Consider the following 16,340-nt stretch of genomic DNA (forward strand, 5'->3'; position numbering starts at 1 on the left):
TGGGATGGACCTTACATCATTAAGGAGATAGTTGGAACAAGAGCTTATAGATTAATGGATCCAGAAGGAAGAGATGTTAGTCATAGATTAGACAGATCATGGAACCGGTTGTATTTAAAAAGATATTATAGTAAGAAGCTTTGAGAAGTTATGAATTCTGAAAGAATAATTGCAGAGTTACTCATATCAAAAGAAGATCATGGTGTGCGAAATTGTTGCAGAGATAATCACAGAACAATGAAAAAAAAGAAAGGGGCGAACCTTTATGGCGTACACCCTAGTTCGCGAATAAAATTTCGCAAGAGGCAAATGTAAGACCTAAAGTACGTCATATTAGGGGGTACCTGTTACATGGCTCAGGGAAAGGCTACATCGCCACCGGAACCTGAGTCATGGAGATTTGGGGTCAATAAAGCCTATCCGGGAGAGGCACCTTGGATTCTCAACTTAAGCATATGACTTAGGTTGGGCGACTAAGGTAATAAGGACTCTCCCAAGGAGTGCAGAATCTGATCAAGGCGCCGAGGTACACGGTTGAGTCAAGAGTGTCGGGGGCATTTGAAGCGTCCTTGCCATTCTTGACAAGTCTTGGCTCATACTGCACTCGGCCTGAAGAAAACCCCACTTAGGGTGCAGTCTCGTAACCATAAGCCCTATAGGCAAAAGGGATAAGAGGCTGCGAAAACAAGTGGTTGTTGTTAAGACTGGATGGGAGGAGCTAACCTTGCATGGTATAAGTACGCCTCCTTGAAGGGGCAACCAGGGGGGAGATAAGGGCGACACCCTCCATTAGGGAGCTGATAAGTGTCTTAAGACGCAAATGTCATGAGGCTTTTTATTCGCAAGGATATTTGGCTTGTCATATTTGTGCAACAATACTGAAGAGGCAATAATACAAAATAAAAGGATTAGACGAGATCAATGGGTTTTCGCATGAAAGTGCGAAGACGTCCTGCGATTTCGTCGCAAGACGGCAATGTCATGGGGCTTTATTTTCACAAGAATATTTAGGCCTGTCATATTGTCGCAACATTTCTGAAGAGGCCATAATACAAAAAAAAAAAGGTTAAGACAAGATCAATGAGTTTTTGTATGAAAGTGCAAGGACGTCCTGCGATTTTGTCGCAATGACAAGAGATGGCATAATAAGACCTTTAATTAGGAAGGAAAAATAAGACCATATGATAAAACAAATTAATTATAAGCATTCATAACAGATTATTTTTTGCAAGAAAGATAATGAGAGGCAAATATGGGAATCGATACACAAGAAGCATTACCTTTCTTATCAACAAAATATTAAAAGGAAAAGTTGACTCCAAAGTCGATTGAAAAATGTAACTCTCAAAAGTGATAAAAATAAGACAATTCAAGAAAACAAACCTAGATAAGAAGCTCAAGCTTCAATATTAATGTCAGTAGCAGGATATGACAGAAATTCTTCGCCAACATTTTCGCAAGCTTCTCCTTCATTTCGGCTTTGATCTTCGCCATGACTAGCATCTTGATTATCGCCAGCAATTACTTCTTCAGGAGAAATTTCTTTCTCATTCTGATTAACACCAGAAGATACTTCTTTAGAAGGAACCTCTTCTTCATCTTCCAGGAAATTATTCTTTGCACCGCTTTTGTAATCATAATCACTATCAGCAAGACGAGGAACTTCATCCTCATCTACTTCTAAAGGATCAATTGATGTAGGAGGAAGAGAGTTGGACAATAAAATGTCATTTACGAGGACTTCAGCCCGGAGATGAACTTGGCTAAGAAGTGCTCTTTGATGATTCCTATCTTGAATATCCTTAAAATAAGCAAGATAATCAAGTCTTCTTTGTGCTCGGTCGCGAGAACCAGTAAGGGTAGAGACGAGCAATGCATTCTCTTTGTGAATTTTAGCATATTTAGCCTCCAGATCAGAAATAGAAGAATGAAGATTCTTCTCAGACTCTACGAAAAATAAAATACAAAATTTTATTAAGATAAGGAATTAAGAGAGATATGACAAAGAAAAGATAATTAAGGCAGTCAAACTATTATGACTACCTTTCTTTTGCGAAATAAGGTGTTGAATCAAGGATAGACAACTATTCTCCCAATGGTCCATTGCGTCATCAAATTTATCTCCAACTAAATCTTTAAGTCGAGACTGAAGATTTTTCTCTTTAGAAATAAGAAAGGCATTCTTCTTCGCAAGAGAAGAATAAGATTCTTCTAATTTGGAATATTGTTCTTTAAGCTGATTTGCCTTCACACTTAAAGCTATTCTACCTTGAATGAGTGTATCTCTTTCAGCGATAGATGATTCTGTTACTTCTTTAAGTTCATTTCTCAAAGAGCGAAGAGATTCTCTTGGTCAGCACATACTTTTTGGAGAATACTAAGTTGTTGCGAAGATATCGCCATCTTGTTTAAATAAGTTCGCTTCTCTTGAGATAAGGTTTTATTCTCATCTGATAAAGTTTCCATCCCTAAATTAGCTTTAGTTAAAGAATAAGAAAGACGAGATACTTCATTACTTAATAGATCTTGTCTTTGAACTAATTGGGTATTTTCATTGGTAAGATTATTTATTGATCAAGAGAATATGAATAGAGGTTATCTAATTGGTTATATTGATCCATCAAGATTTCTTTATCAACACGGGCTTCTTCAACAGCAGATTCAAATTGATATCTCTCCATTATTCGTCTTTCTGATTTAATGCTTAACATGCGAAAGAGGGATTTAAAGGATAATTAAACATGGGAAGGATAAAACCATCGAAAAGGCAAATTAAAGACATAGATAAGGAAATCATACCTCTTAATTCATCATTCTTCTTGCGAAGATTGTCACGATCCAGCAAAACATTCTGAAGTTTCTGATTTTCAAGACGAAGAGCATTACATTCTTTTTCTAAAGCTGTCTGCGAAGCAGCTCTGCCAGAACCCAAATGCTTGCTCAGAATTTCGCAAACATTAGACTTGATGGGATCAGTAGAAGACTTCTTGCCATCATCCAGAATTCAGATAAAACTTGAAAGCAATATCTATCCCTTCCACGGTTCTTTCGACAGAGGAAGAGACTTGGGTAGAGAACTGGTAGTGAGAGAAGGTTGAGAAACATTCTCAATGGGAAGAGAAGAGGTTTCATTCGCAGAAGGATCCACAAGGGGAATTTCAATCATAGAAAGTCAACTGAGAAATGAAATCAGAGGCAGCATTTTTGCGAATTGGAGATAAAGTTTTATCTTGCGAAGATGTCGCAGGAGATTTGGAAGAAATGAAATCAGAGGCAGCATCTTCGCGAATTGGAGATAAAGGTTTATCTTGCGAAGATGTCGCAAGAGATTTGGAAGAAATGAGTAGGTGGAAGGGAACAGAAGTTGGAACAGTTTTAAGGTGGCGAGATTTCTTGTGAGGTTTATGAAGATCTTTATCACCCTGCGAATTACAATCCAGATAAGAAACAGAGGCAACAATACTGTTATTAGAAAAAGATAGTGTTTCTTACTACCTTCTCATTCGCAGACTTTCTTTTATGTGCGACAACCTTATGCTGTGATTTGGGATTGTTAGGGTTCTGAACTGTAAATTTAGTGTTGGAGCCGCTTTTGCTGAAATAACAAGAGTATGGGAATCACATAGAGAACATCAAATAAGGCAATAAACAAGATCAATTCCAAATATATCAATTCAGCAAAACTCATAAAGAAGAAAATTATGAACTATGAAGATCTAGTATGAAGATGAAGAAGAACTTAAGAAGGTTGAAGAAGAAAGAAGAAAAGTTGCAATAATAGAATTTGCAGGAGAACGATGAAGTTGCAGAGAAAATAAAAAAGAAGAAAAAAGAGAGTGAGAAGGAATATATATAGAGGGAAGTTCTCCTCGAGAAAATCAACACGATTAATACGGAAAGATATAAGCGGTTAAAAGGCAACGGTTACAAAAGACGTGTCGAGAAATAAACGGAAGAAAGAATACGTGTGATAAATGCAGAATATAAAATAAGAGAACAGCTGCGGCATTTCTCACATCATTCTCTACTTGGTAGAGAAGATATGAGAAGAGGCAAGATGTAGGATCAGAATCTCGCAACAATTATGTCTCAGCGAAATTATCAATGGTACAACACAATAGCGTCGCAGAACAATTTCAGAAACGATGTCAGCAAGGATCATGAGAAAGATGTGATAGTCCTGCGAAAATTAGAGAGTTTGCGAAATTAACATTTGTAAGGTTGCGAGAATGTCGCAAACCATATCCGAAAATAAAGGACAGATTAGCTGTCATCCACTATGTATTTCTTTATAAATAGTCATTCGAGTTGTAAAGGAGAAGAGATCTTTTTTGAGTAAGAAACAAGTAAATAGGAGAGAGAAAGTTCAGAGCAGAGATCATTCTTGACTTCTTTATCTTTCTTGTAAGAATATTCAAAAATTAATCAATAAAATTAAGAGTGTAAATTTAAAAATGAGTTGATCAACAATGAAATTATATGAAGGGTGTAGTGTAGGATTTCGTCCAACTACATTGGGTTCTCTATCCTTTGTCCAGACCTCAGTCCAGAGCAAAAAAAGCTTGACATATTGGGATCTTAGGTCATGTGACAACTGGTTGAGCTGCATATAAAAAGAAATTGAGAAACATTGGCTAGCAAAGCTAGTCTAGTCAGTGGATGTTGGTCAAGATCTATAGGGAACTGTAGGGATGGAATGCATTCCTTTGGACCCGTCATTATCACCATCCTGCTTAAGAACGATTACATGATAAATAAGCCCATGATTTTTTATTTTTTTTCTAACCTTTTTATGTCACATATAAATGTATGATATTCTGCTGGTTCAATGATAGGGAAAACTTTGATTGAAGTGAGTAACTGCTTAGGACTTTGCAAAGACGCCTTTAGGACTTCTTATGTGCAAATGTAGGATAATGCGTGTTGAAACTGTTTTATATTTAGGGCTTAATGTTGCACAGGCAATGCTAGTTAGTTCAACTTCAGGTCAAGATTCAATTTCAGCAGTTGTCCAATAACAAGAGAACCTAAACCTAATGGAAGGTTGCCACCTTGTAATAAATATTCCCACTTGTACCTTGTATCATGCAAGCATTCCCAATTTACTAATGCATAATGAAACTTATGTTGCAGGAATACCAGTTGTTCCCCAAGCTTGGAGATTCATTGGGTCTGCTGGACCTTTTGCAATTTTATCTATTTTATTATTTATATTTTTTGTAATTGCTGGACCTACTTCAATGGAGGGCATCTGTGCAAGTCCGTGAGAACTGCCTGAGCACTATGGCAGGATTGCTTCAAGACCAGGTAAACCAATTTTACAGATGCAAATCGGTTCGTAGAGGAAAACCTTACAAGACTACACCATCTGGTACCCAAGCAATCTAGATACACTGAATTTGGATTTTGAATCAACCCCTTTTGTACATTCACATGTTAGAACTTAGAATTAACTGCACCATTCAGGTCGTTTTACTCTGTAGAGCTAATATGTATAAATGATCTGAAGCAAATATGTATATGCATCGTCTTTAATTAGTTTTATATTTTTGGAAAAATTAGGGTGAGATCCAAAATAAATAATATTTTCATTGTCAGGTCCATAATTAATTTTGGGTACAGTGACACCCATAATTATTTGAAATTATTAAAATCGTCTGCATGACGGATTATGCATCCGCATGACGAATTATGCATCAGGGGTATAATTGGCAACGCAACTTGGATATAACATATCTAAATATCCGCACCTTGGAATTTTACAAATTTTATATCGTTGGAAATCTTTTTAAGAGAGATACACAACGAGTATAAACAAGAATATTAAATTTTTTATTTTTCACGAAAAAACCGGAGATGATCATCATTTTAGGCAAAATTTTCGAAAACTTGATAGATAACCATTATGCAGCCACCAAAAAAGATGCATAACACATTCTGCAGACGCATAACGAATTATGCAACCAAATTTCTCCACTGCATAACAAAGTTATGCATCTATAACAAGTTATGTAACAATTATTTTGGTTGATTTTAGTGCATACAGAAAAGATTGACGCATAATGCATTATGCAACTATATTTACGGATGCATATCATGTTATGCATCCATTTTCTCGATGCATTTTCTTGACTGCATAACAAGTTATGCAACGATTTCATACCCAATAAAAAAAATGCCGGATAATATGTTATGCATCCATTTCCTTGACTGCATAATAGTTTATGTAGACATTTTCTCGACTGCATGACATGTTATGCAGTCATAACAGCATCACCGCTTCATTACCATCCGTCAAACCACTGTCAACAACAACTCCATTAGCAGCACTACAGCAACTACAAGAACACCAACTGATTCCTGCAGCTCTCAGTAACCAACAACCAACCCCTAAATTCCATCTTTAACATCAGAAACATTCAAGCATTTTCTCTAACAGCTCTTGAGCAGAAATTGATGTTGTTGCTGTGCATCAAGAAACCCCATATCCAGCTCTCCAATTCCTGCACATTCAAGTTCAATCACAAACCCATAACTCCAATTCCATCAAGGACTTAAAATCTTCATCAATCTGCACCATTATTGCCACAATCAAACACAACAACGCTGTCAACGACACTTAACGTAACAAATAATGGCTCTTCCACTACCGTTGCCATTAAAATTATCGGTTAACCGATATCCGTTAAGTGTCGACGGAATTATGAAAATCAGAACCATTACCGTTACGTTGGACTTATCGGATAACGGATAACTTTCCGATAATTTCCGTTAAAAAACCTAACAGCTACACCACCATCTTCACTGAGTACCAGTGCCATCTCAGATCATCAACACTTCCATTTCACAGAACTACATCTGCAATCAACACAAACAATACCACATAATCATTCATCTCACATCACCAGACCCATTTGAATCATCCTTGCTATTAATTAACCACAACAGCAGAACCATCCTCTCTGTGAAATTGATCCATATTTGATTCCAACCCAAACTCATCCATCCAATTTATTGCCTTTTCTTGGCTCAATTTCTTGTTGGAAAATCAAATTGGATACAAACCCATCCCTAATTTCTACTCAACCTCGTCATATATTCATCAATCAAACCCATATGAACAGCAACAGTAGCAGCTTGTTCTTCTTGCTTTATTCAAAATCAATTTCAATAATTCAAAATATGTATTCTCGTAAACAAAATCAAACCAAACTCTTCACTAAATCAAACTAAACTCTCCATCAAATTCTAATTTTACAAATCACTTCTGAAACCCTAAATTAAATTTTAAAATCAAAATTGAACTCAAAATATAATTTAAGAAAAACCTTAGAAAAGAGATGAAGAGATGATGTTTGTAACTAAGAGTCTCGGACGAACTAATGAGCAGAAGAATAAGATTCATAAGAGATGAGGAGAAGAAGACATGAACGGGGACTGGATAGGTAAGGTGTTTTCTTAGTTTCTCTTCGATGTGAATGAAAATATGTATGGGCTAAAGGCTAAATGGATGAATGGGTATATATGTTAGCGGGTAACGGAAATAAGGCTAACGGAAACGCCTAAACCGGTGCCGTTACTTTAACACAAAAATATCCCTTAAGTTCTCGGTTATGGCTAACGGATAACGGATATAACGGAAGTAAACCTAACGGAAATCGGATAATCGGATACGGCTAACGGATATCCATTGACATGCCTAACAGCAACGCCTCTCATATCTGTATGGACAGAGAAGAGAGGAAGAAAGCTGTACCCTCTATTGCGTCTTCGTCTTGACTCAATTTCTTCCATGTCTTGAATGTTAACAGCCTTCTATCTTGCCAAGAACATCCACTGCAAACCATCTAATTCATCCACTGCAAGCTATCTAATTCATTCATATCATTTCACATACAAGTTCACCCAAATTCCATCCACATCGCAACGGATCCATTTCCTTGATTCTCAATCTGAAATAGGGACCCTGACCCTGAATTTCCATTGTCTAGCATAGACGAGATTGGGTTCTTCGTCGGATTCTTATTGAAGAACGAACAAAGCCGTCATAAAAAAAATTCAAAGAAAAGATTGTTAATTAGATCTGAAAAATAATAAATAGAATGAAAAGGAATGAGTTAAAAGATGAATTTGTCCTTTTTTGATTGATTCGTCTGACTTCATCTTCACTGCTTCTTCTTCAACTTTGTTTCCGTCCCTTATATATTGTTCTCTTTATTTTCTGAAGCTTCAGATGATATGAGTTGTGTAAACATGTTATGCAGTCATAAATATGTGACCTAATTCTTCAATTCGTCATACCTCTTCACAGATCGATAACCATTTACATAACCCATTATCCGACTTCTTGTTAATCTCTCAGATCACTCCATTCAGTGATAGCAACAATCATCCATCTCTGATCGACAAATCATCACCGAAACCCCTTCAGTGTCATCTCGATTTGCCCAAAAGAAAAGAAAAAGAATTGAAGAAGAAATTCGCCTGAAGAAGAAATAAAAATACGAAAAAATCAAATTTTATAAATTTTAGGTTTGGGAATAATTTTTCCCCAAAAATGGGAGCGCGCCTGAAGTTTTCTGTCTGTGGATTTCTCAGTAGAAAAGTATGATAAAATGGGTCTCCCAGTAATTTTCACTTTTATATTTTGCTCGTTTATGGGCCTCCAAATTGGATCACCTTTAATTACCAATAGATGTTTCTCGAAAACACTTACGGGAGAACACTGTCCAACCCAAGGTGGCATTCGGCCAAAAGGGTTTGTCACTCCTGGGTCTAGGATTTAGATTCGTTCACCTAATTGTCACTCTGATGTTTTTTGATGAGCCATTGTTGTTAATCCACTATTAGCCTAATAGTCTGAGCATCTATTCGAAATTGAACTTGTTTACTGGTATATTCCATAGCCAATAGTGTTGCCTGCTCCGTCGAGCAATGTACCCACCCTCGTTGTGCCTATGAACCTTTGTAGTTCCCGGTCGGGGTCACAAAGAAAGCATCCCAGACCCACCTGCAATTAGTTGAAAGAAGTATAATGTGTGGAATCTCATGATTTTCGCGTGGTGTGCAAACATCAACCACCACCACCAACAGTGGCGGAGCCAGAAAAAATATTCTAGGGTGCTAAAATACATCCGTAAAAATGTAAGGACTTTTAATGGGCTAAAATACTATTATTGGTGGACTAAATATAAAAAACATAGTTAAAACAAAGAGTTTTTATGTTGTTTTTGAGAATTTAGGGGGGCTGGAGCCAGGGTTAGTCAATCCTTGGCTCCGCCCCTAACCACCAATCAGAGCATTTTCAACCATTCTTCTCACCAAGCCCCCCACGCAAAAAAAAAAACAAAATTAAAAAAGATGAAAGTCTTTAAGTTAGGTGAAGATTGCAGAACTCATGGTTGACTTAGAGCATCTCCAATGCATAGGGTCAAGGCAGGGCCGTTCCTGAGAATTTTTTTCCCTAAAGCAGAATTCTTTTTTGATGCCCCCCAAAATATTTTTTTTACACAACTCTGATAATAAAAGATAATCATTCTTTATTTTAGAACCCTAAATTCCAATCTTTCACAGGTTTATCACTTAACAGTTTCATAAAAACACCAAAAGCAACTAAGTAAACAGCGCCAACGAGTCCTAAAAAGATTTTTGAATTTTAGAATTAAAAAAAAATCTGAATTAATTATGGTAAAATAGATCGATCGAAAATAACCAACATCTTCTGACCAAAATATAAACCCTTATTATTCTCTATTTAAATGTGTATTAGAATTAGAAAAAGAGCGAAATGAAGAGGAGTTATTAAGTTACATTTTTTTGATCATCAAGATCAATGATTTAAGACAATACAAAAAATTTAAATAGCTATCTAGAACACTTTTCTTCTTTAATTTTAGGCTCCAAAAGAGAAAAGCAAAAAGAGAAAAACGTATGCCAAAAACTAAAAAATATTTAACAAGTTTAAAGAAGAATCATCCATATGAGTCCCCAAACATTAATATCAAATAAACTCCTGCCCCCAAATACTTTTATAGTTCATCAGTTAGTCCATAAATTTCTTTCATTTCTAAGAATACCCCTTAGTGTAAAATCAGGCTTTTGCTGCCCTAAACTGGGCCTTTCCCTGATTACCCTATGGGGCCGGTCCTGATCAAGGTCATCCTATGTGGAGGTCTTATTAACACATTTTTATGTGTGGGTCATTACTAAATGACAAAAAAAAATAATGTAAATTTTTTTACCTCAAGTTGATCTCCAACCCCCAAGATATTATCTAACAAACATTTTTGAATTTAGAGACAAAATAATGATGTGGCTTTAAGTCCCAAGGTCATAATGAAAGTCTTATTTACACTTTCTCTATTACCCCCACTTAGCCATGCCATCTCTCTCTATTACCTTGACCTTTGTTTTGGAGATGGAAATTTGATGCAAAAAATCTTAAATCCTAGGTGTCATTCAATTTTAAGATCTTTATCCCTTGTATCGGAGATGCTCGTAATAGACCGGATGAGAAAATAAACGGTCAATTTAGTTACCCTTTGGCTTTCCACTTTCCACCAAGGGTATTTACTTTTTACTCTCCCTAGACTCTTTCTATAGAGCATTCAAAATCTTCAAACTTCTTTACCTATTAACTTTTTGTTGATGGAAATCTAAGGGAAAACAAAAGAAAAGAAAAATGAAAACAGTGACGGAAAATTGATCAAAAGAAAGAAAGATGGATTGGAAAACGAAGGTGGTTTTACCACCAAACTATGTGAGCTGCGGCATTTGAAAGAGTTGAGAGAGAAGGAGAAAGCTGAGTTAGAACTCAAAATCCGAGAGAAGGCTGAAGCTAAATACAGGTTTAGGCTTGAAGAAGAGCAGAGATTGAAGAAATTGAAAGAAGATGAAGAGAAGAGAAGGATTGTTGAAGAGGAAGAGATGAAAAGAAAAAAGGAAGAAGAAGAGAGATTGAGACGTGAGATTATTAGAAGAGATCAGATTCTTAGAACTAGAACACTTCTCTATGGTGAACCTTCTGGAACAAGAAGAGAGGATTTCAAGAATTATTCTGATGTTGCTGTTAATCAAGTTGTTGATAAACAAGAAAAGGAGATTCAAGAGATTTTTCTGGAAGAGGGGAAGAAAAAGAATAGGACATGGGGAAGGAAATGGGGAAAACGAAAGGGGAAGAAAGATAATGAATTGGAATTTCAACGGTTGAATGAAACCTCAAAATCTGAGAAGAAGTTAGAATCTGAAGAGATTTTTGATAAGAAGGTTGTGATGAATCAAAGTGTGGAGGAGATTGCGAAAAAAAATTGGGGATCTTAATGCTAATGTTGATGATAAGAAGAAGAAGGTGATGATGATGAAATCAAAGGAATTAAAACAATATCCTCAAACTAAAACGAGTTATCTCGATAAGGATCTTCGTTCTCGAATTAAGAATTTTACTAAGCATGGAAAACATATTGTTGATGCTATGTACTCTAGAAATGCTTCTACTTCTGCTCTCGAATGGGTTGCTAAAACAGATGATAAACAATTATCAGCTGAAAATTAGGGCACACAATATTTATTCTCATTAACAAGTCGGTGAACCTAGCTACTAAAAAAAAAGGCAATTTAAGATCATGATGCAAATGTTCGAATGAAAGACAGGTTTCAAATCGCAAAAAATAAATTTTGAGCTGTGAATTTTTTATGTCCAAATGACACACTACAAGAAAAACTGGATTAAGCAACCTGGCAGTTTTGGTTGGAAAAGCCCATATTGAATCGCTCTAACCCTTAGAGCGACTTAATTTGGCTCTCGCTCTTAAGTTGCAAAAGGTAGGATCTCTATAGATCTAGAGCAGCTAGGCAATTGTTTTAATAATCAACCAACTATCATGTAGCATCTCCTTTGTTAATCGCTTCATAGCTAGACCGACTCACCTAGAGAAAGCAAAATAATCATCGCTTAATAGCTAGACCGACTCACCTAGAGCAAGCAAAATAATCATCGCTTCATAGATAGACCGACCTGCTTAGAACAAGCAAAATAACCATCACTTTAGAGTTAGACCAACCATACTTGAGCAAGTGAAACGCCGATCGCTTCATAGATAGACCAACCAAAACTAGAGAGTGAAATACCGATCGCTTCTTAGCTAGACCAAGTACTCTTTGAGCAATTAAAATAATTTCTGATTGCTTCATAGCTAGACCAAGCAACCCAAGAGCATTTAAAATACCTATACATGGCCTGAAGTGGTTGCTTAAACCAAATTTTTGTACTCCTGATTTAGAAATCCGAAAATTAATTACCATTTAAAATTAATACTGAAGGTAATTACTAATTAAGATTCATAATTATAATATCCACTTCCAATTAATTAAAACCATTCCTTAATTACACGTGGTATCAGTATCCCCACCCAAGCAAATTAACTTGTTACAAAAAACAAAAACCATCAAGTTAACCAATTGTTTGCAAACCATCCCAGAAAAGAACAAGAACCATACAGGTCCACACAAAAAAGTAACAAAAGGAGCCAGTGAAGGCATGGACCTGTATGTTCACCAAAATAAAACTGCACATTCAACATTCATCCTATTCATCCTCCCCTGACAATTCATTCTCCTAATTATCATTAGCACATCCATCTGCCTGCAAATCATCATCGTCCCCAACATAATTGTTCTCATCTTCTTGCAAATCATCATCGTCCCTAGCACAGCCATTTTCATCTTCTTGCACATCATCCCAAGTAAATCGATCATCAACTTCATGTTCACCTTCATCTTGGGACTCATCTTCTGAATCATCTGGCACAGGTTGACAACCAAGCGTCTGCAAAACATCATTCAAGTACTCTCTGAGATTACGCTCCCTCTTTTGAAGCTTTGAGATTTCTTTGTCTTGCTTCGCAACTTTCTTCTTTTCAGAGTCCAACTGTTCTTGGAGAGCAACCATTTGTGCTTCATTTTCTCATATAAACTGAAGCGGGCAGCAACTTTTGACTTACGAGTACGCTTAGCCCCTATACGACGTGGATCAACAACCATTGCATATATTTCCTCAGGTGGTGGTGTGACTTCTCCGCGGCGAACCTGCTCACTGATCTGGTTCATCTCTTTCTGCATACAAGTTGTAAAAACAAGCAACTAAATCAAAATTCAAGCTTATGTAGCTACTATGGAGAAAATGAAGAAAAGACAACAAAACAAAACTACAGTAATAGAATAAGAAGAATCTCCAAACGGATTCAAGTTAAATATTGCAACATCTGCTAATAAAAGTCTTAGGAAGAATGAAAACATTGCCATCATACCAACAGTAAGAAATGCATAGCCAAAAAGCTACACAAATTTGAGCTACACATTGCCATCAGACCAACAGTAACAAATGACACATGCTGCGTATCTGGACCTTGTAGCTTGGGATGCTTAGTTCACATTTAGACCAACAGTAAGTCTCAAGCATTATTCAAATTTATTACTAGTAAGTGAAGGAGATTCGTACCTGCCAATCTTCACACAGTTTACCAAGCTTCTTAGCCTTGTGGGTTACCATGAACATACTGAGTGGATCAATCGGGAGATTTTTGCGCGCCTAATGAAATAGAACTTGTGAGTTTACCACTGTTAAAAGTAATTAACACATGAAGAACAAGGAAAAGGCATCAATGAATAATTTAAAACTTACCCTATCATACGCTTTTCTGGCGAAACTCTCTGTACCATTGGTATGGTTCAGAACTTGTGCCTTACGTGCATCCCTTGATTTCTCAGACGCAACCTACAATTAAATATAAAAATGAAAATTAAGAGACACTCCTTCACCAAAAATATAGCTTTTTACTGTTTCTTAGGATAGAGAAATCATAATCAGATTCACAAGCAACTAGCTGGACACCGCAACTCCATGTTAAAGGTTAACACATAAAATATAATTATCTAAAATGTCAATTCATTGCAAAGGGTAAGACCAGCAAATTTTATATACCTTAAACTTTACATTAGTGTTAAAGAAGTCACACATATAATCCCAATCATCAACATTGCGGATTCTTGGGGATGGATGTCGCAAAGCTTCCTCATGACTATCAAACGTTCTGTAGTACGCCGCCAACTCAGATCGATATCTAACATAAGCCAACCTCATTTGTGTTCTAATAGCCTCTTCAGCGTTTTCATCATCAGGTACTAAGATATAGTAATCCTAGAACAAAAAAAAAAAGTTAAATAGTGACCAGTGATCAAAAAATTCCAAGGAACTAGAAAAAAATAGAAACGGTGAATTAAGTATTGCATATTGTTTCGGAAAGACTATTCGCTCTTGGATAAGTGCCCGGTCTGTCATGCTTGCAGATGGGAAAATGATGGGTCATGGGGAGGCGGTGAATCCGATATTAGTGCAAAAAGAAAACCTAAGAAGAAAGTTGCTGAAAAGATAGTACGATATTTTTCTTTAAAGGCAAGAATTCAGAGGTGGTTTATGTGTCCGAAGACCGCTCCTCACATGATATGGCATAAACAACGTATCGATGATGGACTTTTGAGGCACCCGGCAGATTCTCAGAACTGGAAGAGCTTTGATCAGATGCACCCCACATTTGCAGCCGAGCCTCGTAATCTGAGACTTACATTAGCTACTGACGGGATGAATCCTTTCGGAAATATGACGAATCCTCATAGCACATGGCCAGTTGTTCTAATCAACAACAACTTACCACCATGGATGTGTACGAAAGATTCCAATTTCATTTTGTCTATGATAATTTCAGGACCCAAATCACCAGGAAATGATATTGATGTGTATCTGCAATTATTAATAGAGGAATTGAAGGATTTATGGGAGCGCGGTATTCGAATTTTTGATGCTTCAAAGAAAGAGTTCTTTCTATGTCGTGCAACACTATTAGGTACTATTAGCGATTTCCCTGCCCTAGCCATGCTTTCTGGATGGAGTACCAAGGGAAAATTTGCATGTCCGTGCTGCAATAATGACCCATGTTCACTTCGATTAAGCAATGGAGGTAACAGCGGAACTACTACTTATTTTGGATTACTTTCCTTTTATGCCCAACTCTTATCATTCTGTCCAAATGTTATTTGTAGGTAAGTGGTGTTACATGTTCCACCGTCGCTTCTTGCCCATGGATCATAAATGGCGTGATCACAAGGCAGCCTTCAATGGGAAAAAGGAGAAACGACCACCACCAAAGCTATTAAATGGGGCCAAAATACTTGAGCAGTTGGATCAGCTAGAGCAAGTTGAGTTTGGTAAGAACGCCAATCAACAAAGTCTAGTAGAAAAGATACCCTTTGATCACAATTGGAAGAAAATTAGCATTTTCCAGCTGGAATTACCCTACGTGAGTACGATTTTATTGTTCCACAGTCTAGATGTGATGCATATCGAGAAGAATGTTTGTGATACTGTGATGGGGACCATATTGAAGGTCAATGGGAAGACAAAAGACAATATAAAAGCTCGATTGGACCTACAAAGGATGGGTATACGGAAGGACTTATGGGCGACGAGAACATGGGATAAGTATAGGGTGCCAAACGCTTCATATGTGATGTCGAACAAGGAGAAGGATTCATTTTGTAAACTTTTGAGGGAAATTAAGGTTCCTGACGGGTACGCATCAAACATTTCTCGATGTGTGAACCTTAAAGAGCGGCGGCTTATTGGTCTAAAGAGTCACGATTGCCATGTTCTATTGGAACATTTGTTACCAATAGCAATTCGTGGAAATTTGCCAGATGATGTGTGTGAAGAAGTGACTGAGTTATGTATGTTTTTCAAAGTTCTGTGTGCTACTGTCCTTAATATGGCTGACTTAGACAAACTACAAGACAGTATTGCAATCACATTGTGCAAGTTAGAAAGGATATTCCCCCCATCTTTTTTTGTTGTGATGATGCACTTGCCCATTCATCTAGTAGAACAAGCAAAGGTTGGTGGTCCGGTGCAGTATCGTTGGATGTATCCAATTGAGAGGTACGACTATATCAATGTCATTTTCCTTGGAAATTTTATCTTTTCTGTGATCTGATGGTATTTGTAAAGATTGTCTAAGTGATATCACAGATTTTAGCTATGGATGAATTTCCAAATGAGGCTTTATATATGTCATAGTTACACTGATATCAAAGATTGATCGACTTTCACTAGTTCATTTTGGTTACTGTCGATTTAGTTGAACTTTGTTTATGGGGTACACAATAGTTTTTCTATCCTATGTATCAGGTACTTGCGGAAGTTAAAGCGTTATGTGCGGAATAAAGCTCATCCTGAAGGCTCGATGGTGAAAGGGCAAATAATAGAAGAATCTCTCGTATTAATTGAGCGCCAT

The sequence above is a fragment of the Papaver somniferum genome, unplaced genomic scaffold, assembly GCF_003573695.1.
Source record: "Papaver somniferum cultivar HN1 unplaced genomic scaffold, ASM357369v1 unplaced-scaffold_150, whole genome shotgun sequence".
Classification (NCBI taxonomy): Eukaryota; Viridiplantae; Streptophyta; class Magnoliopsida; order Ranunculales; family Papaveraceae; genus Papaver; species Papaver somniferum.